At 47.2% G+C, this 27,379-nt stretch overlaps 1 pseudogene; it reads left to right on the top strand.

Moving 5' to 3' along the window:
• LOC120030961 overlaps positions 1–4,560 on the top strand; it is a 31,020-nt pseudogene extending 26,460 nt beyond the window's left edge.
• The last annotated feature ends 22,819 nt before the right edge of the window (positions 4,561–27,379 follow it).

A 27,379-nucleotide genomic window follows, 5' to 3' on the forward strand; every position in this document is an offset into this window, starting at 1 on the left:
GTTGTAGTGGTGGTGGTAGTAGAGGTAATACCGGTGGTGGTAGTGATGGTGGTGGTAGTGGTGGTGGTAGTAGTAGTGTTGGTAGTGGTGGTCGTGGTGGTGGTGGTAGTGGTAGTGATGGTAGTGGTAGTGGTAGTGTTGGTAGTGGTGGTAGTAGTGGTACTGGTGGTGGAAGTGGTGGTGGAAGTGGTGGTGGTAGTGGTAGTGTTGGTAGTGATGGTAGTAGTGGTGGTGGTAGTAGTGGTGGTGGTAGTGGTGGTGGTAGTAGTAGTGGTACTGGTGGTGGTGGTAGTAGAGGAGGTAGTGACCTGCTGTACCTGTCCCAGACCTGCTGTTTTCAACTCTCTAGAGACAGCAGGAGCGGTTGAGATACTCTGAATGATCGGCTATGAAAAGCCAACTGACATTTACTCCTGAGGTGCTGACCTGTTGCACCCTCGACAACCACTGTGATTACTATTATTTGACCCTGCTGGTCATATATGAACATTTGAACAGCTTGGCCATGTTCTGTTATAATCTCCACCTGGCACAGCTAGTAGAGGACTGGCCACCCCTCATAGCCTGGTTCCTCTCTAGGTTTCTTCCTAGGTTCTGGCCTTTCTATGGAGTTTTCCCTAGCCACCGTGCTTCTACACCTGCATTGCTTGCTGTTTGGGTTTTTAGGCTGGGTTTCTGTACAACACTTTGTGACATCAGCTGATGTAAGAAGGGCTTTATAAATACATTTGATTGTAGTTGTAGTGGTGGTGGTAGTAGTGGTGGTAGTGGTGGTTGTGTTAGTGGTGGTGGTAGTAATAGTAGTGGTGGAAGTAGTGGTGGTAGTGGTGGTAGTGTTAGTGGTGGTGGTAGTAGTAGTGGTGGTTGTGGTGGTGGTAGTAGTAGTGGTGGTAGTGGTGGTAGTGGTGGTAGTGGTGGTAGTGGTGGTAGTGGTGGTAGTGTTAGTGGTGGTGGTAGTAGTAGTGGTGGTTGTGGTGGTGGTAGTAGTAGTGGTGGGGGTGGTGGTAGTAGTAGTAGTGGTAGTGGTGGTTGTGTTAGTGGTGGTGGTAGTAATAGTAGTGGTGGAAGTAGTGGTGGTAGTGGTGGTAGTGTTAGTGGTGGTGGTAGTAGTAGTGGTGGGGGTGGTGGTAGTAGTAGTGGTGGTAGTGGTGGTTGTGTTAGTGGTGGTGGTAGTAATAGTAGTGGTGGAAGTAGTGGTGGTAGTGGTGGTAGTGTTAGTGGTGGTGGTAGTAGTAGTGGTGGTTGTGGTGGTGGTAGTAGTAGTGGTGGGGGTGGTGGTGGTGGTAGTAGTAGTAGTGGTAGTGGTGGTTAGCTCAGGCCTAGTTTGTCATAGGCTAAGGGATGATTTAGTGTGTGAGAGATAGGCGGTGCCCTATCAATACCAGTACTTGTCACATTCTGTGTCCCAAATGACACCCTATTCCCTATATTGTGTACTACTACAGAAGGGCCCTTGTCAAAAGTAATACAATGCATTATATAGGGAAGAGGTAATAGGCTGCCATTTAGGACACGTCCATGGTGGAACTATTAGGGCTAGTAGTGATCATTGAATCAGGATTGAGTGAAGAAGCTAGAAGGGGATGATTTTGAGGTGAGAATGTTATGAAGTGCAATGGGTATAACAAATATCATGACAGGAATCCAAAGGATATTAGTTATTATTTCATGCGCAATGAGTCATTAACCATCAACTATAGATTGATGATATCACAATAGTGCGCTAAGACAATCTCCTTTTACCAGATGATTGGATCATCACATCTGGACTTCAAGTGCTCACTCACACTTCTCACCAGTGCTGGACACTCCAACACTCAGACATCATTTACAATCAAAGCATGTGTGTTTAGTGAGTCCGTCAAATCAGAGGCAGTAGAGATGACCAGGGATGTTCTCTTGATAAGTGTGTGAATTGGACCATTTTCCTGTCCTGCTAAGCATTCACAATGTGCTAAGCATTCAAAATGAGTACTTTTGAGTGTCAGGGGAAATGTATAGAGTAAACAGTACATGGTTTTCTTTAGGAATGTAGTGGAGTAAAACTAAAAGTAGTCCAAAATATAAATAGTAAAGTAATGTACAGATACCCCAAAAAACTACTTAGGTAGTACTTTAAGGTATTTTTACTTAAAGTACTTTCCTCCACTGCTTATCACAGCACACATTAACAGAACACTATAATAGAGTTTAAAGGTAATTCACGGTTGAGCCGGAATGCACAGCATTAATTATGAATGCGATCTGAGAACGTTGGGGAAAATGTTTTTAAAGGCGCATCGTCAGCTAGCTATATAGTGCTCTGCCCTATAGCATGCCTTGGATTGAATCCCGGCCTTTCAATCTTTAACCTTGCTGGCCTGTGTTTATTTTCTCCCTGAGTGCTGTTAAGACAATGGTCTGGTCTAGCGGTGCACTGTCTGTTCACAGAGCCTAATTGGCCACAGCTTTGTTTGTACTGCAGTTGTTGAGAATTCATTTGGTGCATCGTGTATCCTCTCTCTCACTGTGTGCTGACAATCTGCAGGGCTGCAGACAGTTCCACGCTCTAATCTCCTTAGAAGTACTCAGCAGAATGTAGCTAGCTAGCGCCCTAGTGCATATTCAGCTAGGGCAGTGCTGCTGTGTGGAAAGCAAGCTAGCTAGCTCACAGCCTGCCTGCTGCCAGTTTTTTAACCGCTTTGTTCCAACCTCAGGGAAACTCCAGTGGTTAGGTGACTGTAGGCAGGACTCTCATGTGGAAACATTAAATGTTTGATGTTTGTGACATGGTATGCGCGACCTAAGGCAATAGCTTCTTTATCTACAGTGTATGCTGAATATCTCTAATGAAAGTAGTGGCTAATATGATAGGTACGTGACCGGTCATTTGATAGCAACATGCATAGCAACCAGACCCTGAATACAAGCAAAACAAAACTGTCAAATGTATTGTATATTTTCTCCTTTAATTAGTTAGTGATGTACATACTTTAGGAATAGCAAAGGTGTCTCCATTGACGTCACAATGTCAACAAATGTGTTTTTCACAGATCACAGTGTTAGTGTAAATTACTTGAATTAAAGGAAAGTAGAAGAGAGGACTCTGTCCTTTCAGCAGCAGTAGTAGTTGACCCATCCAACTTTTATGGTGGATTTTCTTGGTTTTAGTTTTAAGAGAGTACCATCTGGGATGTGATTTCCCTGAATCCAGGCCAAAGCCAGGCCGGGCCCGGCAGTCTAAAAGAAGCCCTGTAATTACTACAAACTGGTTAGCCACCGTCTACCACAGCTCCTCGCAGGACCACCATTTACTGGAAATCCAGCCCTAAGCCCCAAGCAACCCCAGCCCCAGCCCCGGCACCACAGCTTCTGCCCGAGCCCCAGTCCCAACCTTAGCCCGAGCTACAGGCCCACAGCTTCTGCCCCAGCCCCAGTCCCAACCTTAGCCCAAGCTACAGGCCCAGAACTTCAGCCCCAGCTACAGGTCCCCAGCCTTAGCCCCAGCTACAAGTCCCCAGCCTTAGCCCCAGCTACAGCTCCCCAGCCTTAGCCCCAGCTACAGGTCCCCAGCCTTAGCCCCAGCTACAGCTCCCCAGTCTTAGCCCCAGACCCAGCTACAGCTCCCCAGCCTTAGCCCCAGCTACAGCTCCACAGCACCAGCTACAGCTCCACAGCCCCAGCAACTGTACAGCTCCCCAGCCTTAGCCCCAGCTACAGCTCCCCAGCCCCAGCAACTGTACAGCTCCCCAGCCCCAGCTACAGGTCCCCAGACCCAGGTCCTCAGCCCCAGCTACAGGTCCCCAGCCTTAGCCCCAGCCCCAGCTACAGCTCCCCAGCCCCAGCTACAGCTCCACAGCCCCAGCAACTGTACAGCTCCCCAGCCCCAGCTACAGCTCCCCAGCCCCAGCTACAGGTCCCCAGCCCCAGCTACAGGTCCCCAGCCTTAGCCCCAGCTACAGCTCCACAGCCCCAGCAACTGTACAGCTCCCCAGCCCCAGCTACAGCTCCCCAGCCCCAGCTACAGGTCCCCAGCCCCAGCTACAGCTCCCCAGCCCCAGCTACAGGTCCCCAGCCCCAGCTACAGCTCCCCAGCGCCAGCTACAGGTCCCCAGCCTTAGCCCCAGCCCCAGCCCCAGCTACAGGTCCCCAGCCCCAGCTACAGGTCCCCAGCCCCAGCTACAGGTCCGCAGCCTTAGCCCCAGCCCCAGCCTCAGCTACAGCTCCCCAGCCTTAGCCCCAGCTACAGCTCCACAGCCCCAGCTACAGCTCCCCAGTCTTAGCCCCAGCCCCAGCTACAGCTCCCCAGCCCCAGCAACTGTACAGCTCCCCAGCCCCAGCAACTGTACAGCTCCCCAGCCTTAGCCCCAGCAACTGTACAGCTCCCCAGCCCCAGCCCCAGCTACAGCTCCCCAGCCCCAGCAACTGTACAGCTCCCCAGCCCCAGCTACAGGTCCCCAGCCCCAGCTACAGCTCCCCAGCCGTAGCCCCAGCCCCACAGCTTCTGCCCCATCCCCATGCAGTCCCGGCCCAGCACCAAACCCCAGCCCAGGCTGCTTTGGTAGGCCAGACCCCTGGTGACGGCAAGGCAAGGCAAGGCTCCAACCTCCAACCGTGGGCTTAACATGACCTGTAGGAGAGCCTATTGACACGCTGCCTGGCCTGCTAGAATGCTAGGATAGCACCTCCTCCTCTTCCTCCTCCTGATCCCATGGAAAAAAACAACATGAGCCATGCCACTGCAAGACACTGGATTCAGATATCATTGTCAGACAAAGGAAAGTGAACGACTGTTTCCAATACATATTTGCAGTAGATTCAATTACCAATAATTTGTGTCCCTCTGTCTCTGTCTTTCACAGATGGCAATGCTGTCGTGTAGGAGAGGTAGATTGTATTAGCAACAGGGAGAGATATGACAGTGTGCACACTGACTGCTCATGGACTGGATTCTGTGCCAGAACGCTTGATTTATCCTCCTGGATCCCAAATTCAAAACATAACACTTCAGCCTGCCAGCATATAAACCGGGAGTGGAAATTAAGGCCATGCTTAACAAATCATGGGAAACCATCACTCAAGTAAACAAGAAATCTGTAAACAAGGATAGATATAATTCCAGTTTATTATAACAACATTTAGTCACATTATAATCTAGAATACTGTATAATAGGCAGTTCATCTGTAATAAGGACTTATATATACGGCTATCTAACATTTTAAGAAGATTAAACTTTTCATTGCATACAGTTTTAAATGAAACATCTCATTTGAGACCAAATTCATTCACCCATCATTTGATCTCAAAACCAAATGAAATGCCAGTACTGTGTATGATACAGGCAAGGGACTTCCCAGCGTAGACTATGTCCGACGAGGCCTCAGTAACAGCAGACAGAACTAACCTAAAGAGACCATCTGTTGACCTGAGCCTAGCTACTCAGCTCATATATAAACAAACCTGTCTTGTGCTCTGATGGAGTCCTCCAGACCTGACCTGGGTTCAAATAGCATTTAGTTTCTTTCAAACACTTTGAGCGTTTGATTGAGGCTGATGTGCCAGCCAGGTGGGCGGGGTTCACCGTTTTATGTGCCAGCCAGGTGGGCGGGGTTCACCGTTTTATGTGCCAGCCAGGTGGGCGGGGTTCACCGTTTTATGTGCCAGCCAGGTGGGCGGAGTTCACCGTTTCATGTGCCAGCCAGGTGGGCGGGATTCACCGTTTTATGTGCCAGCCAGGTGGGCGGGGTTCACCGTTTTATGTGCCAGCCAGGTGGGCGGAGTTCATCGTTTTATGTGCCAGCCAGGTGGGCGGGATTCACCGTTTTATGTGCCAGCCAGGTGGGCGGGGTTCACCTACAGTACAGTATAGATACCCAGGTATCAACAGACAGACAGTGACCTACAGTACAGTATAGATACCCAGGTAGCAGCAGACAGACAGTGACCTACAGTACAGTATAGATACCCAGGTAGCAACAGACAGACAGAGACCTACAGTACAGTATAGATACCCAGGTAGCAGCAGACATACAGAGACCTACAGTACAGTATAGATACCCAGGTAGCAGCAGACAGACAGTGACCTACAGTACAGTATAGATACCCAGGTAGCAGCAGACAGACAGTGACCTACAGTACAGTATAGATACCCAGGTAGCAGCAGACAGACAGTGACCTACAGTACAGTATAGATACCCAGGTAGCAGCAGACAGACAGTGACCTACAGTACAGTATAGATACCCAGGTAGCAGCAGACAGACAGTGACCTACAGTACAGTATAGATACCCAGGTAGCAGCAGACATACAGAGACCTACAGTACAGTATAGATACCCAGGAAGCAGGAGACAGACAGTGACCTACAGTACAGTATAGATACCCAGGTAGCAGCAGACAGACAGTGACCTACAGTACAGTATAGATACCCAGGTAGCAGCAGACAGACAGTGACCTACAGTACAGTATAGATACCCAGGTAGCAGCAGACAGACAGTGACCTACAGTACAGTATAGATACCCAGGTAGCAGCAGACAGACAGTGACCTACAGTACAGTATAGATACCCAGGTAGCAGCAGACATACAGAGACCTACAGTACAGTATAGATACCCAGGAAGCAGGAGACAGACAGTGACCTACAGTACAGTATAGATACCCAGGTAGCAGCAGACAGACAGTGACCTACAGTACAGTATAGATACCCAGGTAGCAGCAGACAGACAGTGACCTACAGTACAGTATAGATACCCAGGTAGCAGCAGACAGACAGTGACCTACAGTACAGTATAGATACCCAGGTAGCAGCAGACAGACAGTGACCTACAGTACAGTATAGATACCCAGGTAGCAGCAGACAGACAGTGACCTACAGTACAGTATAGATACCCAGGTAGCAGCAGACAGACAGTGACCTACAGTACAGTATAGATACCCAGGGAACAGCAGACCTCTAATCCTAACAGATGGGTCACGATGAGCCCCATACGTCTAGCTAATGGCTTCCCTCTGACGTCAACCTAACCTACAGTAGCTCAGCCTGCTGCCTTTTCCCACTCCCCAGCACGTCACCTGGAAGGTTTCCATCCATCTCCAAAACAGAACCTGGGGAACCATCAACCATCTGATCCTGGGGCCCCCTATATCCCAGGTTTGGCAATGTTTGGATAGGTCAGGTCAGGTCAGGTTGGGGGGAGGTGGGCTTGTTGTAGAGGCACCTGGGTAGTGACGGAGGCACCGGAGCGTGGCATATTGTCAGCCTGGGTGGCGTGGTCAGGGGACGGGGGCGGCGCAGGGTCAGGTGTGTGCCATGCCAGCCTAAACCATGGCCCTCAGATGAAGGACCTCTTGGATAGAAAATGAAACCCCTGAGGAGTGTCTGTTCATTTTGTTTTGATGTTGCTTTACCTTGAGCAAAACTCAAATATGATGAACGGATCTTGAATGCTCAGGGAGACATGATCTCTAAAGGGATTATCATGATCACTTTTAGAGTTACAAAATAAACACATTTTCCACTCAAGTTTGGAGAAATATAGTTTAAATCTATATCCTAGCCAATCATACCCTATGACAGCAATGGGGATCACAAATCACCATTTTGTCCAGAACTGGGAGAATATCTCTGATATTCACCTCTCATCCTCAACAGACCAGGTTTCGGCCCAAAGGCACCCTATTCCCTATACAGTGCATTCTGAAAGTTTCCAGACCCCTTGACTTTTTCCACATTTTGTTAGGTTACAGCCTTATTCTAAAATGAAATTGTATTGAAAAATATGAAATTGTTTTTTCCCCCCTCATCAATCTACACACAATACCCCATAATGACGAAGCAAAAATATGGTTTTAGAAATGTTTGCTAATGTATATAAAAAAAAAAGAAGAAATATCACATTTACATAAGTATTCAGACCCTTTACTCAGTGCTTTGTTGAAGCACCTTTGGCAACGATTACAGCCTTAAGTCTTCTTGGGTATGACACTACAAGCTTGGCACACCTGTATTTGGGGAGTTTTTCCGATTCTTCACGGTAGATCCTCTCAAGCTCTGTCAGGTTGGGTGGTAGAGCATCACTGCACAGCTATTTTTCGGTCTCTCCAGAGATGTTCGATCGGGTTCAAGTCCGGGCTCTGGTTGGGCCACTCAAGGACATTGAGAGACTTGTTCTGAAGCCACTTCTGCGTTGTCTTGGCTGTGTGCTTAGGGTCGTTGTCCTGTTGGACGGTGAACCTTCACACCAGTCTGAACCAGTTCGCACCGGTCCTGAGCGTTCTGGAGCAGGTTTTCATCAAGGATCTCTCTGTACTTTGCTCCGTTCATCTTCCCCTTAGTCATGACTAGTCTCCCAATCCCTGCCGTTGAAAAATATCCCCACAGCACGCTTCACCATAGGGATGGTGGCAGGTTTCCTACAGACGTGACGCCTGGCATCAGGCCAAAGAGTTCAATCAAGTTGTAGAAACATCTCAAGGATGAACAATGGAAACAGGATGCATCTGAGCTCAATTTTGAGTCTTATAGCAAAGGGTCTGAATACTTATGTAAATAAAGTATTTCTGTTTTTTATTTTGAATAGATTTGCAAAAATGTCTAAAAAACAGTTTTTGCTTTGTCATTATGGGGTATTGTGTGTAGATTGAGGAGGGATTTTTAAATCCATTTGAGAATAAGGCTGTAACGTAACAAAATGGAAAAAGGGAATGGGTCTGAATGCTTTCCGAATGCGCTGTATAGTGCACTACTTTTGACCAGAGTCCTATGGGCCCTGGTCCTATGGGTCTTATGGGCCCTGGTTCTATGGGTCCTGGTCCTATGGGTCCTATGGAGCCTGGTCCTATGGGCCCTGATACTATGGGTCCTGGTCCTATGGGCCCTGGTCCTATGTGCCCTGGTCCTGGTTCTATGGGCCCTGATCCTATGGGTCCTGGTCCTATATGCCCTGGTCCTATGAGCCCTGGTTCTATGGGCCCTGGTTCTATGTGCCCTGGTCCTATGTGCCCTGGTCCTATGTGCCCTGGCCCTGGTTCTATGGGCCCTGGTTCTATGGAGCCTGGTACCATGTTCCCTGGTCCTATGGGTCCTGGTCCTATGGGCCCTGGTCCTATGTGCCCTGGTCCTATGGGCCCTGGTCCTGGTCCAATGGGCCCTGGTCCTATGTGCCCTGGTCCTATGGGCCCTGGTACTATGGGCCCTGGTCCTTTGTGCCCTGGCCCTGGTTCTATGGGCCCTGGTTCTATGGGTCCTGGTCCTATGTGCCCTGGCCCTGGTTATATGGGTCCTGGTACCATGGGTCCTGGTCCTATGGGCCCTGATACTATGGGTCCTGGTCCTATGGGCCCTGGTCCCATGTGCCCTGGCCCTGGTACTATGGGTCCTGGTCCTATGGGTCCTGGTCCTATGGGCCCTGATCCTATGGGTCCTGGTCCTATGGGTCCTGGTCCTATGTGCCCTGGCCCTGGTTATATGGGCCCTGGTCCTATGGGCCCTGGTCAACAGTAGTGCACTATATACAGTTGAAGTCGGAAGTTTACATACACTTAGGTTGGAGTCTCGCTTTTCAACCACTCCACAAATTTCTTGTTAACAAACTATAGTTTTGGCAAGGAATTTAGGACTACTTTGTGCATGACACAAGGAATTTTTCCAACCATTGTTTACAGACAGATTATTTCACTTATAATTCACTGTATCACAATTCCAGTGGGTCAGAAGTTTACATACACTAAATTGACTGTGCCTTTAAACAGCTTGGAAAATTCCAGAAAATTATGTCATGTCTTTAGAAGCTTCTGATAGGCTAATTGACATAATTTGAGTCAATTGGAGGTGTACCTGTGGATGTATTTCAAGGCCTACCTTCAAACTCAGTGGAAAAATGGGAAAATCAAAAGAAATCAGCCAAGACCTCAGAATTTTTTTTGTAGACTTCCACAAGTCTGGTTCATCCTTGGGAGTAATTTCCAAACGCCTGAAGGTACCACGTTCATCTGTACAAAAAATAGTATGCAAGTATAAACACCATGGGACCACGCAGCCGTCATACCGCTCAGGAAGGAGACGTGTTCTGTTTCCTAGAGATGAATGTCCTTTGGTGCAAAAAGTTCAAATCAATCCCAGAACAACAGCAAAGGACCTTGTGAAGATGCTGGAGGAAACGGGTACAAAAGTATCTATATCCACAGTAAAACGAGTCCTATATCGACATAACCTGAAAGGCCGCTCAGCAAGGAAGAAGCCACTGCTCCAAAACCTCCATAAAAAAGCCAGACTACGGTTTGCAACTGCACATGGGGACAAAGATTGTACTTTTTGGAGAAATGTCCTCTGGTCTGATGAAACAAATATAGAATTGTTTGGCCATAATGAACATCATTGTTTGGAGGAAAAAGGGGGAGGATTGCAAGCCGAAGAACCTCATCCGAACCATGAAGCATGGGGGTGGCAGCATCATGTTGTGGGGGTGCTTTGCTGCAGGAGGGACTGGTGCACTTCACAAAATAGATGGCTTCATGAGGAAGGAAAATTATGTGGATATATTGAAGCAACATCTCAAGACATCAGTCAGGAAGTTAAAGCTTGGTCGCAAATGGGTCTTCCAAATGGACAATGACCCCAAGCATACTTCCAAAGCTGTGGCAAAATGGCTTAAGACAACAAAGTCAAGGTATTGGAGTGGCCATCACAAAGCCCTGACCTCAATCCTATAGAAAATTTGTGGGCAGAACTGAAAAAGCGTGTGCGAGCAAGGAGGCCTACAAACCTGACTCAGTTCACCAGCTCTGTCAGGAGGAATGGGCCAAAATTCACCCAACTTATTGTGGGAAGCTTGTGGAAGGCTACCCGAAACGTTTGACCCAAGATAAAGTGTATGTAAACTTCAGACCAACTAGGAATGTGATGAAAGAAATAAAAGCTGAAATAAATCATTCTCTCTACTATTATTCTGACGATTCACATTCTTAAAATAAAGTGGTGATCCTAACTGACCTAAGACAGGGAATTTTTACTAGGATTAAATGTCAGAAATTGTGAAAAACTGAGTTTAAATGTATTTGGCTAAGGTGTATGTAAACTTCCGAATTCAACTGTAGGAAGTAGGGTGACATTCGAGACAGACTCATATTGTGATTCAGGGAGACAGTGAGGCGGGAAGGCAGGGAAGCAGTGAGGCAGGGAGGCAGTGAGGCAGCGAGGCAGCCCTTATGGCTGCTACAGCCAGGATAGCAATCAGTGCTCCTCTTCCCCTTCACTTTTGTTTGACTCCTCCGTTTGCACGCAAACCTGAAGCTCACGCCTCCCTGTTCCAGATGGGCAGGCCTGATAAGGCACCGACACAGTGGGCCTATCAGATCTGCCCTGCTCTGCACCGCACTGAGGTAATAATGTGGATAAAACATAGGGCAGATATGAGCTCCACCATCAGATGAAAGTGCGTCATAAATAAGATTTTGTTCTCTGCCTGACTTCTCTGGATAAATTAAATAAATAAAATCAGGGTACGTTCCTTGACGATTCAGGAGGTCATGCGATACACAGTGAACAAATTGGACAAATAGGAAGAAAGTCTTACTCGACACTGTTTAGGCCTATTCACCACCATATGTTGTCCATACCAATACACTGTCCATACCAATACACTGTCCACACCAATACACTGTCCATACCAATACACTGTCCATACCAATACACTGTCCACACCAATACACTGTCCATACCAATACACCGTCCATACCAATACACTGTCCATACCAATACACTGTCTATACCAATACACTGTCCATACCAATACACTGTCCACACCAATACACTGTCCATACCAATACACCGTCCATACCAATACACTGTCCACACCAATACACTGTCCATACCAATACACCGTCCATACCAATACACTGTCCATACCAATACACTGTCCATACCAATACACTGTCCATACCAATACACTGTCTATACCAATACACTGTCCATACCAATACACTGTCCACACCAATACACTGTCTATACCAATACACTGTCCATACCAATACACTGTCCATACCAATACACTGTCCACACCAATACACTGTCCATACCAATACACCGTCCATACCAATACACTGTCCACACCAATACACTGTCCATACCAATACACCGTCCATACCAATACACTGTCCATACCAATACACTGTCCATACCAATACACTGTCCATACCAATACACTGTCTATACCAATACACTGTCCACACCAATACACTGTCCACACCAATACACTGTCTATACCAATACACTGTCCATACCAATACACTGTCCATACCAATACACTGTCTATACCAATACACTGTCTATACCAATACACTGTCTATACCAATACACTGTCCACACCAATACACTGTCTATACCAATACACTGTCCATACCAATACACTGTCTATACCAATACACTGTCCACACCAATACACTGTCCATACCAATACACTGTCTATACCAATACACTGTCTATACCAATACACTGTCTATACCAATACACTGTCCACACCAATACACTGTCTATACCAATACACTGTCCATACCAATACACTGTCTATACCAATACACTGTCCACACCAATACACTGTCCACACCAATACACTGTGTATACCAATACACTGTCCATACCAATACACTGTCTATACCAATACACTGTCCATACCAATACACTGTCCACACCAATACACTGTCCACACCAATACACTGTCCATACCGATTCACTGTCTATACCAATACACTGTCCATACCAATACACTGTCCATACCGATTCACTGTCTATACCAATACACTGTCTATACCAATACACTGTCCATACCAATACACATGTCAATACTCAGGACCATCAACAATAACGGAGAACGTCTATGGAAGATTTAGGGTGCGTCCCACATGACACCAGATTCCAATAATAGTGGATTACTTTTGACTAAAGTATTGCCCTGTAAAGGGAATAGGGTGCCATTTTGACACAGATTTCTATGGACGGTGAGCCAAGCTGGTCAGGGCTGTCATTCGCTGATAGCAGTGGTGAGAAAGGTCATGTTCCTGATAGACATCTAACCTGAGGCAGCAGCTGATTGAGGTTGGCATGTTGCTCTAATTGGTCCACTGAAGGACAGACACTATGCTCTTAAGAACATTGTATCAACAATGAGCGCATCCCAAATGGTTCCCCATTCCATTTATAGTGCACTACTGTTGACCAGAGTAGGGCACTATAGAGGGACTAGGGCGGCTTTGGAAACGTAACTGACGTTTGACCAGGATGACTCATATCTGCTTGTGATTGGTAGAGCTAGAGTGAGATGTGTGCCATTCTGTCAGCGTTATGCCCTTTAATCTGATTGTATTGACACTTAGTGGCGCTGTCTGCTGAATGACAATACTGAGAGCGAGCACATCCGGAGAGGCTAAAATAAATAAATAAAAACAAATTTACGTGGGTCAATGCAACAGACGTTTTCATTTGAATTGTATTATCTTATCCTTTAAATGTTGCTATGGAGATAAAACAATGTTTCCTGGTACATAAACGCCACTTTCAGTAAAGGGGATCTAACATCTACTGTGGGTAGACTTTAAAGCATCATTGCTATTCTGGGGAGTAGTTTTTCACGATGACATGTCTGGTGTAGCCTGGCTATAATCATTGAAACGCTGTTCACATTTCACAGCCCATAAACTGTACATGTATTCACTGCCTGTTTCCATGCTCTGCCTGCTGCTCCCTGACCTTCTACCGTCGACACACACACGCACGCACGCACGCACGCACGCACGCACGCACGCACGCACGCACGCACGCACGCACGCACGCACGCACGCACGCACGCACGCACACACACACACACACACACACACACACACACACACACACACACACACACACGTCTGACACATCTGAATTCGCTCTCATACGTGGTGAGGAACTCAATGTTGATTTACTCCAGGAATGGTTCTGGAATTTTAATCAGGGTTGTTGTTGTGTGAGACTAGTACTGTGAGGAGGCAATCTTGACTATAGGGACTTGGTTCCCAGCAGTCACAGGTGCGGTGGGTCCAGTGTGGCTGCCGCCGGCGACCCCGGTCTGCCGCTCCGCTCTGGGGAGAGAGCACAGGTGGCTGGGAGCTGTGCCGGAGCGTAGGGCAGCGCTGTTGCATGTGGCAACGGGCCAACCGCTCACTGAGCATATGCCAGGCCAGGGCCTAGGAGGAGAGACACACCGCACCGGCACTCTGTGCCAGGCACAAACAAACTAGTGATGGAGAGAGAGAGAGAGAGAGGTTTTTCATATGTAAAAATAGCCACACAAACACAGGTCCTTTGGAAGGGAGCATATGCTGCTAGTTGTTGTAGTATTTGTTGTTGATTTTGCTTGGCAGGATATTCCATGTACAGTATGTGTGTGTATGTGACCAAATTTAATGACCAAATAATTGGATATATTTGGATCTCAATCTGATTAAGATAGTGTTATACGTTTGAATAAGTGTCTTATCTGCTGAGTATTCCAAAACAAATGAATTCAAAGATCCTGTGAGACGTCAATTATATTAAAAAAGTCAAAAAGTCATGTTATTCCAGAAGACCAAGGTTCCTTAACTGGGCTTATACAACATGGACCCAAGTCTCCAGATAACTGTGTATTTCAACCCAGAAACAGAGTGAGCGCCAGCTTGTGTTAATATCATATTTCATCAGTTATGTAAATGACATCCTGCTGTTAGAGAAGTGGAACAGGGCTGTGTTCAGGTTCCACCCCAAAATGCATGGAAATGAGCTAGCCCGCAGGGCAGTGGATGACCTCCGCCTCGCCTCGCCCGTCGATGATGGGAGCTCTGCTCCCCCGTGCCTCCTTCTACAGCACTCTCTACTCTTGCCTGACAGAGCATTGCCGAGGGGGAGACGTAGCTACACTGCCTCTGTTCTGTTTGGATACAAAAGATGGATTCGGCCAAGTTGTTTATCTGGAAACGTGTTAAAAAATTCCTCCTTAGTGAACTTAGCAATCCTCTCATTGTGCATCAGCCCTTCAAAGCCAAGCGGCTCAGTACTCACGCAAGTCCATCTGCTGTAAGTGTTTCTATCTATTTTTACAACATGGCTGCTGAGGTTTAAATAGTTCAAACCCCCAAAATGTTTATTCAATGAGGGAGAGTGTAATAAATGTTTATTCAATGAGGGAGAGTATGATACATGTTTATTCAAGGAGGGAGAGTGTAATAAATGTTTATCCAATGAGGGAGTGTGTAAAAAAATGTATTCAATGAGGGAGAGTTTAATAAATGTTTATTCAATGAGGGAGAGTGTAATACATGTTTATTCAATGAGGGAGAGTATAATACATGTTTATTCAATGAGGGAGTGTAATACATGTTTATTCAATGAGGGAGAGTGTAATACATGTTTATTCAATGAGGGAGAGTGTAATACATGTTTATTCAATGAGGGAGAGTGTAATACATGTTTATTAAATGAGAAAGAGTATAATACATGTTTATTCAATGAGGGAGAGTGTAATATATGTTTATTCAATGAGGGAGAGTGTAATATATGTTTATTCAATGAGGGAGAGTGTAATAAATGTTTATTCAATGAGGGAGAGTGTAATAAATGTTTATTAAATGAGAAAGAGTATAATACATGTTTATTCAATGAGGGAGAGTGTAATATATGTTTATTCAATGAGGGAGAGTGTAATAAATGTTTATTAAATGAGAAAGAGTATAATACATGTTTATTCAATGAGGGAGAGTGTAATATATGTTTATTCAATGAGGGAGAGTGTAATAAATGTTTATTCAATGAGGGAGAGTGTAATACATGTTTATTCAACGAGGGAGAGTGTAATAAATGCAAGTCAATAAACAAACTGGAGATGCATTGTTGTATGACTGGCGTTGAGAGGTTTGGTTTGGAGTGGGTGGGTGGGTGGAGTTGTCAGAATCCACACCGGTGTTGTATTTTTCCAGTTCCACGCTTTTTCTCTCCATCGTATCTCACTCAGCCTGTGATGAGGCTGTGGTAGACACCGCCCAAGTCCCAAATGGTACCATATTCCCTATTTAGTGCACTACTTTTGACCAGATCTAGTAAAAAGTAGAACACCATAGGAGATAGGGTGCAATTTGGGACACTGACAGCTCCTCTCTGAGGAAACCTAGTTGTCCAGGTGAGAGTGAGACACATCCACTGACAGCTCCTCTCTGAGGAAACCTAGTTGTCCAGGTGAGACACATCCACTGACAGCTCCTCTCTGAGGAAACCTAGTTGTCCAGGTGAGACACATCCACTGACAGCTCCTCTCTGAGGAAACCTAGTTGTCCAGGTGAGACACATCCACTGACAGTTCCTCTCTGAGGAAACCTAGTTGTCCAGGTGAGACACATCCACTGACAGCTCCTCTCTGAGGAAACCTAGTTGTCCAGGTGAGACACATCCACTGACAGCTCCTCTCTGAGGAAACCTAGTTGTTCAGGTGAGACACATCCACTGACAGTTCCTCTCTGAGGAAACCTAGTTGTCCAGGTGAGACACATCTACTGACAGCTCCTCTCTGAGGAAACCTAGTTGTCCAGGTGAGAGTGAGACACATCCACTGACAGCTCCTCTCGGAGGAAACCTAGTTGTCCAGGTGAGACACATCCACTGACAGCTCCTGTCTGAGGAAACCTAGTTGTCAAGGTGAGAGTGAGACACATCCACTGACAGCTCCTCTCTGAGGAAACCTAGTTGTCCAGGTGAGACACATCCAATGACAGCTCCTCTCTGAGGAAACCTAGTTGTCCAGGTGAGACACATCCACTGACAGCTCCTGTCTGAGGAAACCTAGTTGTTCAGGTGAGACACATCCACTGACAGCTCCTCTCTGAGGAAACCTAGTTGTCCAGGTGAGACACATCCACTGACAGCTCCTCTCTGAGGAAACCTAGTTGTCCAGGTGAGACACATCCACTGACAGCTTCTCTCTGAGGAAACCTAGTTGTCCAGGTGAGACACATCCACTGACAGCTCCTCTCTGAGGAAACCTAGTTGTCCAGGTGAGAAACATCCACTGACAGCTCCTGTCTGAGGAAACCTAGTTGTACAGGTGAGACACATCCACTGACAGCTCCTCTCTGAGGAAACCTAGTTGTCCAGGTGAGACACATCCACTGACAGCTCCTGTCTGAGGAAACCTAGTTGTCCAGGTGAGACACATCCACTGACAGTTCCTCTCTGAGGAAACCTAGTTGTCCAGGTGAGACACATCCACTGACAGCTCCTCTCTGAGGAAACCTAGTTGTCCAGGTGAGACACATCCACTGACAGCTCCTGTCTGAGGAAACCTAGTTGACCAGGTGAGACACATCCACTGACAGCTCCTCTCTGAGGAAACCTAGTTGTCTAGGTGAGACACATCCACTGACAGCTCCTCTCTGAGGAAACCTAGTTGTCCAGGTGAGACACATCCACTGACAGCTCCTCTCAGGAAACCTAGTTGTCCAGGTGAGAGTGAGACACATCCAGTGACAGCTCCTGTCTGAGGAAACCTAGTTGTCCAGGTGAGACACATCCACTGACAGCTCCTCTCTGAGGAAACCTAGTTGTCCAGGTGAGACACATCCACTGACAGCTCCTCTCTGAGGAAACCTAGTTGTCCAGGTGAGACACATCCACTGACAGCTCCTCTCTGAGGAAACCTAGTTGTCCAGGTGAGACACATCCACTGACAGTTCCTCTCTGAGGAAACCTAGTTGTCCAGGTGAGACACATCTACTGACAGCTCCTCTCTGAGGAAACCTAGTTGTCCAGGTGAGAGTGAGACACATCCACTGACAGCTCCTCTCTGAGGAAACCTAGTTGTCCAGGTGAGACACATCCACTGACAGCTCCTCTCTGAGGAAACGAAGTTGTCCAGGTGAGACACATCCACTGACAGCTCCTCTCTGAGGAAACCTAGTTGTCCAGGTGAGACACATCCACTGACAGTTCCTCTCTGAGGAAACCTAGTTGTCCAGGTGAGACACATCTACTGACAGCTCCTCTCTGAGGAAACCTAGTTGTCCAGGTGAGAGTGAGACACATCCACTGACAGCTCCTCTCGGAGGAAACCTAGTTGTCCAGGTGAGACACATCCACTGACAGCTCCTGTCTGAGGAAACCTAGTTGTCCAGGTGAGACACATCCACTGACAGCTCCTCTCTGAGGAAACCTAGTTGTCCAGGTGAGACACATCCACTGACAGTTCCTCTTTGAGGAAACCTAGTTGTCCAGGTGAGACACATCCACTGACAGCTCCTCTCTGAGGAAACCTAGTTGTCCAGGTGAGACACATCCACTGACAGCTCCTCTCTGAGGAAACCTAGTTGTTCAGGTGAGACACATCCACTGACAGTTCCTCTCTGAGGAAACCTAGTTGTCCAGGTGAGACACATCTACTGACAGCTCCTCTCTGAGGAAACCTAGTTGTCCAGGTGAGAGTGAGACACATCCACTGACAGCTCCTCTCGGAGGAAACCTAGTTGTCCAGGTGAGACACATCCACTGACAGCTCCTGTCTGAGGAAACCTAGTTGTCAAGGTGAGAGTGAGACACATCCACTGACAGCTCCTCTCTGAGGAAACCTAGTTGTCCAGGTGAGACACATCCACTGACAGCTCCTCTCTGAGGAAACCTAGTTGTCCAGGTGAGACACATCCACTGACAGTTCCTCTCTGAGGAAACCTAGTTGTCCAGGTGAGACACATCCACTAACAGTTCCTCTCTGAGGAAACCTAGTTGTCCAGGTGAGACACATCCACTGACAGCTCCTCTCTGAGGAAACCTAGTTGTCCAGGTGAGACACATCCACTGACAGCTCCTGTCTGAGGAAACCTAGTTGTCCAGGTGAGACACATCCACTGACAGCTCCTCTCTGAGGAAACCTAGTTGTCCAGGTGAGACACATCTACTGACAGCTCCTCTCTGAGGAAACCTAGTTGTCCAGGTGAGAGTGAGACACATCCACTGACAGCTCCTCTCTGAGGAAACCTAGTTGTCCAGGTGAGACACATTTACTGACAGCTCCTCTCTGAGGAAACCAAGTTGTCCAGGTGAGACACATCCACTGACAGCTCCTCTCTGAGGAAACCTAGTTGTCCAGGTGAGACACATCCACTGACAGTTCCTCTCTGAGGAAACCTAGTTGTCCAGGTGAGACACATCTACTGACAGCTCCTCTCTGAGGAAACCTAGTTGTCCAGGTGAGAGTGAGACACATCCACTGACAGCTCCTCTCGGAGGAAACCTAGTTGTCCAGGTGAGACACATCCACTGACAGCTCCTGTCTGAGGAAACCTAGTTGTCCAGGTGAGACACATCCACTGACAGCTCCTCTCTGAGGAAACCTAGTTGTCCAGGTGAGACACATCCACTGACAGCTCCTGTCTGAGGAAACCTAGTTGTACAGGTGAGACACATCCACTGACAGCTCCTCTCTGAGGAAACCTAGTTGTCCAGGTATGACACATCCACTGACAGCTCCTGTCTGAGGAAACCTAGTTGTCCAGGTGAGACACATCCACTGACAGTTCCTCTCTGAGGAAACCTAGTTGTCCAGGTGAGACACATCCACTGACAGCTCCTCTCTGAGGAAACCTAGTTGTCCAGGTGAGACACATCCACTGACAGCTCCTCTCTGAGGAAACCTAGTTGTCCAGGTGAGACACATCCACTGACAGCTCCTCTCTGAGGAAACCTAGTTGTCCAGGTGAGACACATCCACTGACAGCTCCTCTCTGAGGAAACCTAGTTGTCCAGGTGAGACACATCCACTGACAGTTCCTCTCTGAGGAAACCTAGTTGTCCAGGTGAGACACATCTACTGACAGCTCCTCTCTGAGGAAACCTAGTTGTCCAGGTGAGAGTGAGACACATCCACTGACAGCTCCTCTCGGAGGAAACCTAGTTGTCCAGGTGAGACACATCCACTGACAGCTCCTGTCTGAGGAAACCTAGTTGTCCAGGTGAGACACATCCACTGACAGCTCCTCTCTGAGGAAACCTAGTTGTCCAGGTGAGACACATCCACTGACAGCTCCTCTCTGAGGAAACCTAGTTGTCCAGGTGAGACACATCCACTGACAGCTCCTCTCTGAGGAAACCTAGTTGTCCAGGTGAGACACATCCACTGACAGCTCCTCTCTGAGGAAACCTAGTTGTTCAGGTGAGACACATCCACTGACAGTTCCTCTCTGAGGAAACCTAGTTGTCCAGGTGAGACACATCTACTGACAGCTCCTCTCTGAGGAAACCTAGTTGTCCAGGTGAGAGTGAGACACATCCACTGACAGCTCCTCTCGGAGGAAACCTAGTTGTCCAGGTGAGACACATCCACTGACAGCTCCTGTCTGAGGAAACCTAGTTGTCAAGGTGAGAGTGAGACACATCCACTGACAGCTCCTCTCTGAGGAAACCTAGTTGTCCAGGTGAGACACATCCAATGACAGCTCCTCTCTGAGGAAACCTAGTTGTCCAGGTGAGACACATCCACTGACAGCTCCTGTCTGAGGAAACCTAGTTGTTCAGGTGAGACACATCCACTGACAGCTCCTCTCTGAGGAAACCTAGTTGTCCAGGTGAGACACATCCACTGACAGCTCCTCTCTGAGGAAACCTAGTTGTCCAGGTGAGACACATCCACTGACAGCTTCTCTCTGAGGAAACCTAGTTGTCCAGGTGAGACACATCCACTGACAGCTCCTCTCTGAGGAAACCTAGTTGTCCAGGTGAGAAACATCCACTGACAGCTCCTGTCTGAGGAAACCTAGTTGTACAGGTGAGACACATCCACTGACAGCTCCTCTCTGAGGAAACCTAGTTGTCCAGGTGAGACACATCCACTGACAGCTCCTGTCTGAGGAAACCTAGTTGACCAGGTGAGACACATCCACTGACAGCTCCTCTCTGAGGAAACCTAGTTGTCTAGGTGAGACACATCCACTGACAGCTCCTCTCTGAGGAAACCTAGTTGTCCAGGTGAGACACATCCACTGACAGCTCCTCTCAGGAAACCTAGTTGTCCAGGTGAGAGTGAGACACATCCAGTGACAGCTCCTGTCTGAGGAAACCTAGTTGTCCAGGTGAGACACATCCACTGACAGCTCCTCTCTGAGGAAACCTAGTTGTCCAGGTGAGACACATCCACTGACAGCTCCTCTCTGAGGAAACCTAGTTGTCCAGGTGAGACACATCCACTGACAGCTCCTCTCTGAGGAAACCTAGTTGTCCAGGTGAGACACATCCACTGACAGTTCCTCTCTGAGGAAACCTAGTTGTCCAGGTGAGACACATCTACTGACAGCTCCTCTCTGAGGAAACCTAGTTGTCCAGGTGAGAGTGAGACACATCCACTGACAGCTCCTCTCTGAGGAAACCTAGTTGTCCAGGTGAGACACATCCACTGACAGCTCCTCTCTGAGGAAACGAAGTTGTCCAGGTGAGACACATCCACTGACAGCTCCTCTCTGAGGAAACCTAGTTGTCCAGGTGAGACACATCCACTGACAGTTCCTCTCTGAGGAAACCTAGTTGTCCAGGTGAGACACATCTACTGACAGCTCCTCTCTGAGGAAACCTAGTTGTCCAGGTGAGAGTGAGACACATCCACTGACAGCTCCTCTCGGAGGAAACCTAGTTGTCCAGGTGAGACACATCCACTGACAGCTCCTGTCTGAGGAAACCTAGTTGTCCAGGTGAGACACATCCACTGACAGCTCCTCTCTGAGGAAACCTAGTTGTCCAGGTGAGACACATCCACTGACAGTTCCTCTTTGAGGAAACCTAGTTGTCCAGGTGAGACACATCCACTGACAGCTCCTCTCTGAGGAAACCTAGTTGTCCAGGTGAGACACATCCACTGACAGCTCCTCTCTGAGGAAACCTAGTTGTTCAGGTGAGACACATCCACTGACAGTTCCTCTCTGAGGAAACCTAGTTGTCCAGGTGAGACACATCTACTGACAGCTCCTCTCTGAGGAAACCTAGTTGTCCAGGTGAGAGTGAGACACATCCACTGACAGCTCCTCTCGGAGGAAACCTAGTTGTCCAGGTGAGACACATCCACTGACAGCTCCTGTCTGAGGAAACCTAGTTGTCAAGGTGAGAGTGAGACACATCCACTGACAGCTCCTCTCTGAGGAAACCTAGTTGTCCAGGTGAGACACATCCACTGACAGCTCCTCTCTGAGGAAACCTAGTTGTCCAGGTGAGACACATCCACTGACAGTTCCTCTCTGAGGAAACCTAGTTGTCCAGGTGAGACACATCCACTAACAGTTCCTCTCTGAGGAAACCTAGTTGTCCAGGTGAGACACATCCACTGACAGCTCCTCTCTGAGGAAACCTAGTTGTCCAGGTGAGACACATCCACTGACAGCTCCTGTCTGAGGAAACCTAGTTGTCCAGGTGAGACACATCCACTGACAGCTCCTCTCTGAGGAAACCTAGTTGTCCAGGTGAGACACATCTACTGACAGCTCCTCTCTGAGGAAACCTAGTTGTCCAGGTGAGAGTGAGACACATCCACTGACAGCTCCTCTCTGAGGAAACCTAGTTGTCCAGGTGAGACACATTTACTGACAGCTCCTCTCTGAGGAAACCAAGTTGTCCAGGTGAGACACATCCACTGACAGCTCCTCTCTGAGGAAACCTAGTTGTCCAGGTGAGACACATCCACTGACAGTTCCTCTCTGAGGAAACCTAGTTGTCCAGGTGAGACACATCTACTGACAGCTCCTCTCTGAGGAAACCTAGTTGTCCAGGTGAGAGTGAGACACATCCACTGACAGCTCCTCTCGGAGGAAACCTAGTTGTCCAGGTGAGACACATCCACTGACAGCTCCTGTCTGAGGAAACCTAGTTGTCCAGGTGAGACACATCCACTGACAGCTCCTCTCTGAGGAAACCTAGTTGTCCAGGTGAGACACATCCACTGACAGCTCCTGTCTGAGGAAACCTAGTTGTACAGGTGAGACACATCCACTGACAGCTCCTCTCTGAGGAAACCTAGTTGTCCAGGTATGACACATCCACTGACAGCTCCTGTCTGAGGAAACCTAGTTGTCCAGGTGAGACACATCCACTGACAGTTCCTCTCTGAGGAAACCTAGTTGTCCAGGTGAGACACATCCACTGACAGCTCCTCTCTGAGGAAACCTAGTTGTCCAGGTGAGACACATCCACTGACAGCTCCTCTCTGAGGAAACCTAGTTGTCCAGGTGAGACACATCCACTGACAGCTCCTCTCTGAGGAAACCTAGTTGTCCAGGTGAGACACATCCACTGACAGCTCCTCTCTGAGGAAACCTAGTTGTCCAGGTGAGACACATCCACTGACAGTTCCTCTCTGAGGAAACCTAGTTGTCCAGGTGAGACACATCTACTGACAGCTCCTCTCTGAGGAAACCTAGTTGTCCAGGTGAGAGTGAGACACATCCACTGACAGCTCCTCTCGGAGGAAACCTAGTTGTCCAGGTGAGACACGTCCACTGACAGCTCCTGTCTGAGGAAACCTAGTTGTCCAGGTGAGACACATCCACTGACAGCTCCTCTCTGAGGAAACCTAGTTGTCCAGGTGAGACACATCCACTGACAGCTCCTCTCTGAGGAAACCTAGTTGTCCAGGTGAGACACATCCACTGACAGCTCCTCTCTGAGGAAACCTAGTTGTCCAGGTGAGACACATCTACTGACAGCTCCTCTCTGAGGAAACCTAGTTGTCCAAGTGAGACACATCCACTGACAGTTCCTCTCTGAGGAAACCTAGTTGTCCAGGTGAGACACATCCACTGACAGCTCCTCTCTGAGGAAACCTAGTTGTCCAGGTGAGACACATCCACTGACAGCTCCTCTCTGAGGAAACCTAGTTGTCAAGGTGAGAGTGAGACACATCCACTGACAGCTCCTCTCTGAGGAAACCTAGTTGTCAAGGTGAGAGTGAGACACATCCACTGACAGCTCCTCTCTGAGGAAACCTAGTTGTCCAGGTGAGACACATCCACTGACAGTTCCTCTCTGAGGAAACCTAGTTGTCCAGGTGAGACACATCCACTGACAGCTCCTGTCTGAGGAAACCTAGTTGTTAAGGTGAGAGTGAGACACATCCACTGACAGCTTCTCTCTGAGGAAACCTAGTTGTCCAGGTGAGACACATCCACTGACAGTTCCTGTCTGAGGAAACCTAGTTGTCCAGGTGAGACACATCTACTGACAGTTCCTGTCTGAGGAAACCTAGTTGTCCAGGTGAGACACATCCACTGACAGCTCTTCTCTGAGGAAACCTAGTTGTCCAGGTGAGACACATCCACTGACAGCTCTTCTCTGAGGAAACCTAGTTGTCCAGGTGAGACACATCCACTGACAGCTCCTGTCTGAGGAAACCTAGTTGTCCAGGTGAGAGTGAGACACATCCACTGACAGCTCCTGTCTGAGGAAACCTAGTTGTCCAGGTGAGACACATCCACTGACAGCTCCTGTCTGAGGAAACCTAGTTGTCCAGGTGAGACACATCCACTGACAGCTCCTGTCTGAGGAAACCTAGTTGTCCAGGTGAGACACATCCACTGACAGCTCCTGTCTGAGGAAACCTAGTTGTCCAGGTGAGAGTGAGACATATTCATTATGACATATCCCTCTAAAGGAGCGTGGAATGTTTAGCATTTCAAATGTCTGTCTAATCAACACATCAGTGCTGTCTTGTTAGTTATTAATAATGTCTATGTCTTGAAACACATCAGTGCTGTCTTGTTAGTTATTAATAATGTCTATGTCTTGAAACACATCAGTGCTGTCTTGTTAGTTTTTAATAATGTCTATGTCTTGAAACACATCAGTGCTGTCTTGTTAGTTATTAATAATGTCTATGTCTTGAAACACATCAGTGCTGTCTTGTTAGTTTTTAATAATGTCTATGTCTTGAAACACATCAGTGCTGTCTTGTTAGTTTTTAATAATGTCTATGTCTTGAAACACATCAGTGCTGTCTTGTTAGTTTTTAATAATGTCTATGTCTTGAAACACATCAGTGCTGACTTGTTAGTTTTTAATAATGTCTATGTCTTGAAACACATCAGTGCTGTCTTGTTAGTTATTAATAATGTCTATGTCTTGAAACACATCAGTGCTGTCTTGTTAGTTATTAATAATGTCTATGTCTTGAAACACAGTGCCTATAGCTGACGACCAGCTGACTGGTTCCTTGCAAACAGGCTGGTTTGGCTTTAACTACAAATGCATGAGGTGTATCAAAAGACTACAATTCAAGTATGATACATAAGGATGCATCATGTGATTTCCTAATGAACCTTTAACTGTTTCTCCTTCCGGTTAGTTGAAGTAAACACCACAAAAACAAGCACCATAAAGCTACACTATTTTAATCTCAGATTTATAGTCCAAAAACTTTAGTTTAGTATAGTTTTTTTCTCTTGCTAAACATTAGCGTTGTGGATATTGTCCATTGATGTTCATAAAGCCATAAGACAAACTACAAGGTCAATGACAGAGAGACAGTTCTAATCCCTTTAACTCCTCTACAAGGTCAATGACAGGGAGACAGTTGTAATCACTTTAACTCCTCTACAAGGTCAATGACAGGGAGACAGTTCTAATCCCTTTAACTCCTCTACAAGGTCAATGACAGGGAGACAGTTTTAATCACTTTAACTCCTCTACAAGGTCAATGACAGGGAGACAGTTGTAATCACTTTAACTCCTCTACAAGGTCAATGACAGGGAGACAGTTGTAATCACTTTAACTCCTCTACAAGGTCAATGACAGGGAGACAGTTCTAATCACTTTAACTCCTCTACAAGGTCAATGACAGGGAGACAGTTGTAATCACTTTAACTCCTCTACAAGGTCAATGACAGGGAGACAGTTCTAATCCCTTTAACTCCTCTACAAGGTCAATGACAGGGAGACAGTTCTAATCCCTTTAACTCCTCTACAAGGTCAATGACAGGGAGACAGTTGTAATCACTTTAACTCCTCTACAAGGTCAATGACAGGGAGACAGTTGTAATCCCTTTAACTCCTCTACAAGGTCAATGACAGGGAGACAGTTGTAATCACTTTAACTCCTCTACAAGGTCAATGACAGGGAGACAGTTCTAATCCCTTTAACTCCTCTACAAGGTCAATGACAGGGAGACAGTTCTAATCACTTTAACTCCTCTACAAGGTCAATGACAGGGAGACAGTTCTAATCCCTTTAACTCCTCTACAAGGTCAATGACAGGGAGACAGTTCTAATCACTTTAACTCCTCTACAAGGTCAATGACAGGGAGACAGTTCTAATCACTTTAACTCCTCTACAAGGTCAATGACAGGGAGACAGTTGTAATCACTTTAACTCCTCTACAAGGTCAATGACAGGGAGACAGTTCTAATCCCTTTAACTCCTCTACAAGGTCAATGACAGGGAGACAGTTCTAATCACTTTAACTCCTCTACAAGGTCAATGACAGGGAGACAGTTCTAATCCCTTTAACTCCTCTACAAGGTCAATGACAGGGAGACAGTTGTAATCCCTTTAACTCCTCTACAAGGTCAATGACAGGGAGACAGTTGTAATCCCTTTAACTCCTCTACAAGGTCAATGACAGGGAGACAGTTGTAATCACTTTAACTCCTCTACAAGGTCAATGACAGGGAGACAGTTCTAATCACTTTAACTCCTCTACAAGGTCAATGACAGGGAGACAGTTGTAATCCCTTTAACTCCTCTACAAGGTCAATGACAGGGAGACAGTTGTAATCACTTTAACTCCTCTACAAGGTCAATGACAGGGAGACAGTTGTAATCACTTTAACTCCTCTACAAGGTCAATGACAGGGAGACAGTTGTAATCACTTTAACTCCTCTACAAGGTCAATGACAGGGAGACAGTTGTAATCACTTTAACTCCTCTACAAGGTCAATGACAGGGAGACAGTTGTAATCACTTTAACTCCTCTACAAGGTCAATGACAGGGAGACAGTTGTAATCACTTTAACTCCTCTACAAGGTCAATGACAGGGAGACAGTTGTAATCACTTTAACTCCTCTACAAGGTCAATGACAGGGAGACAGTTGTAATCACTTTAACTCCTCTACAAGGTCAATGACAGGGAGACAGTTGTAATCACTTTAACTCCTCTACAAGGTCAATGACAGGGAGACAGTTGTAATCACTTTAACTCCTCTACAAGGTCAATGACAGGGAGACAGTTGTAATCACTTTAACTCCTCTACAAGGTCAATGACAGGGAGACAGTTGTAATCACTTTAACTCCTCTACAAGGTCAATGACAGGGAGACAGTTGTAATCACTTTAACTCCTCTACAAGGTCAATGACAGGGAGACAGTTCTAATCCCTTAAACTCCTCT

The sequence above is a fragment of the Salvelinus namaycush genome, chromosome 37 (genome assembly GCF_016432855.1).
Source record: "Salvelinus namaycush isolate Seneca chromosome 37, SaNama_1.0, whole genome shotgun sequence".
NCBI lineage: Eukaryota > Metazoa > Chordata > Actinopteri > Salmoniformes > Salmonidae > Salvelinus > Salvelinus namaycush.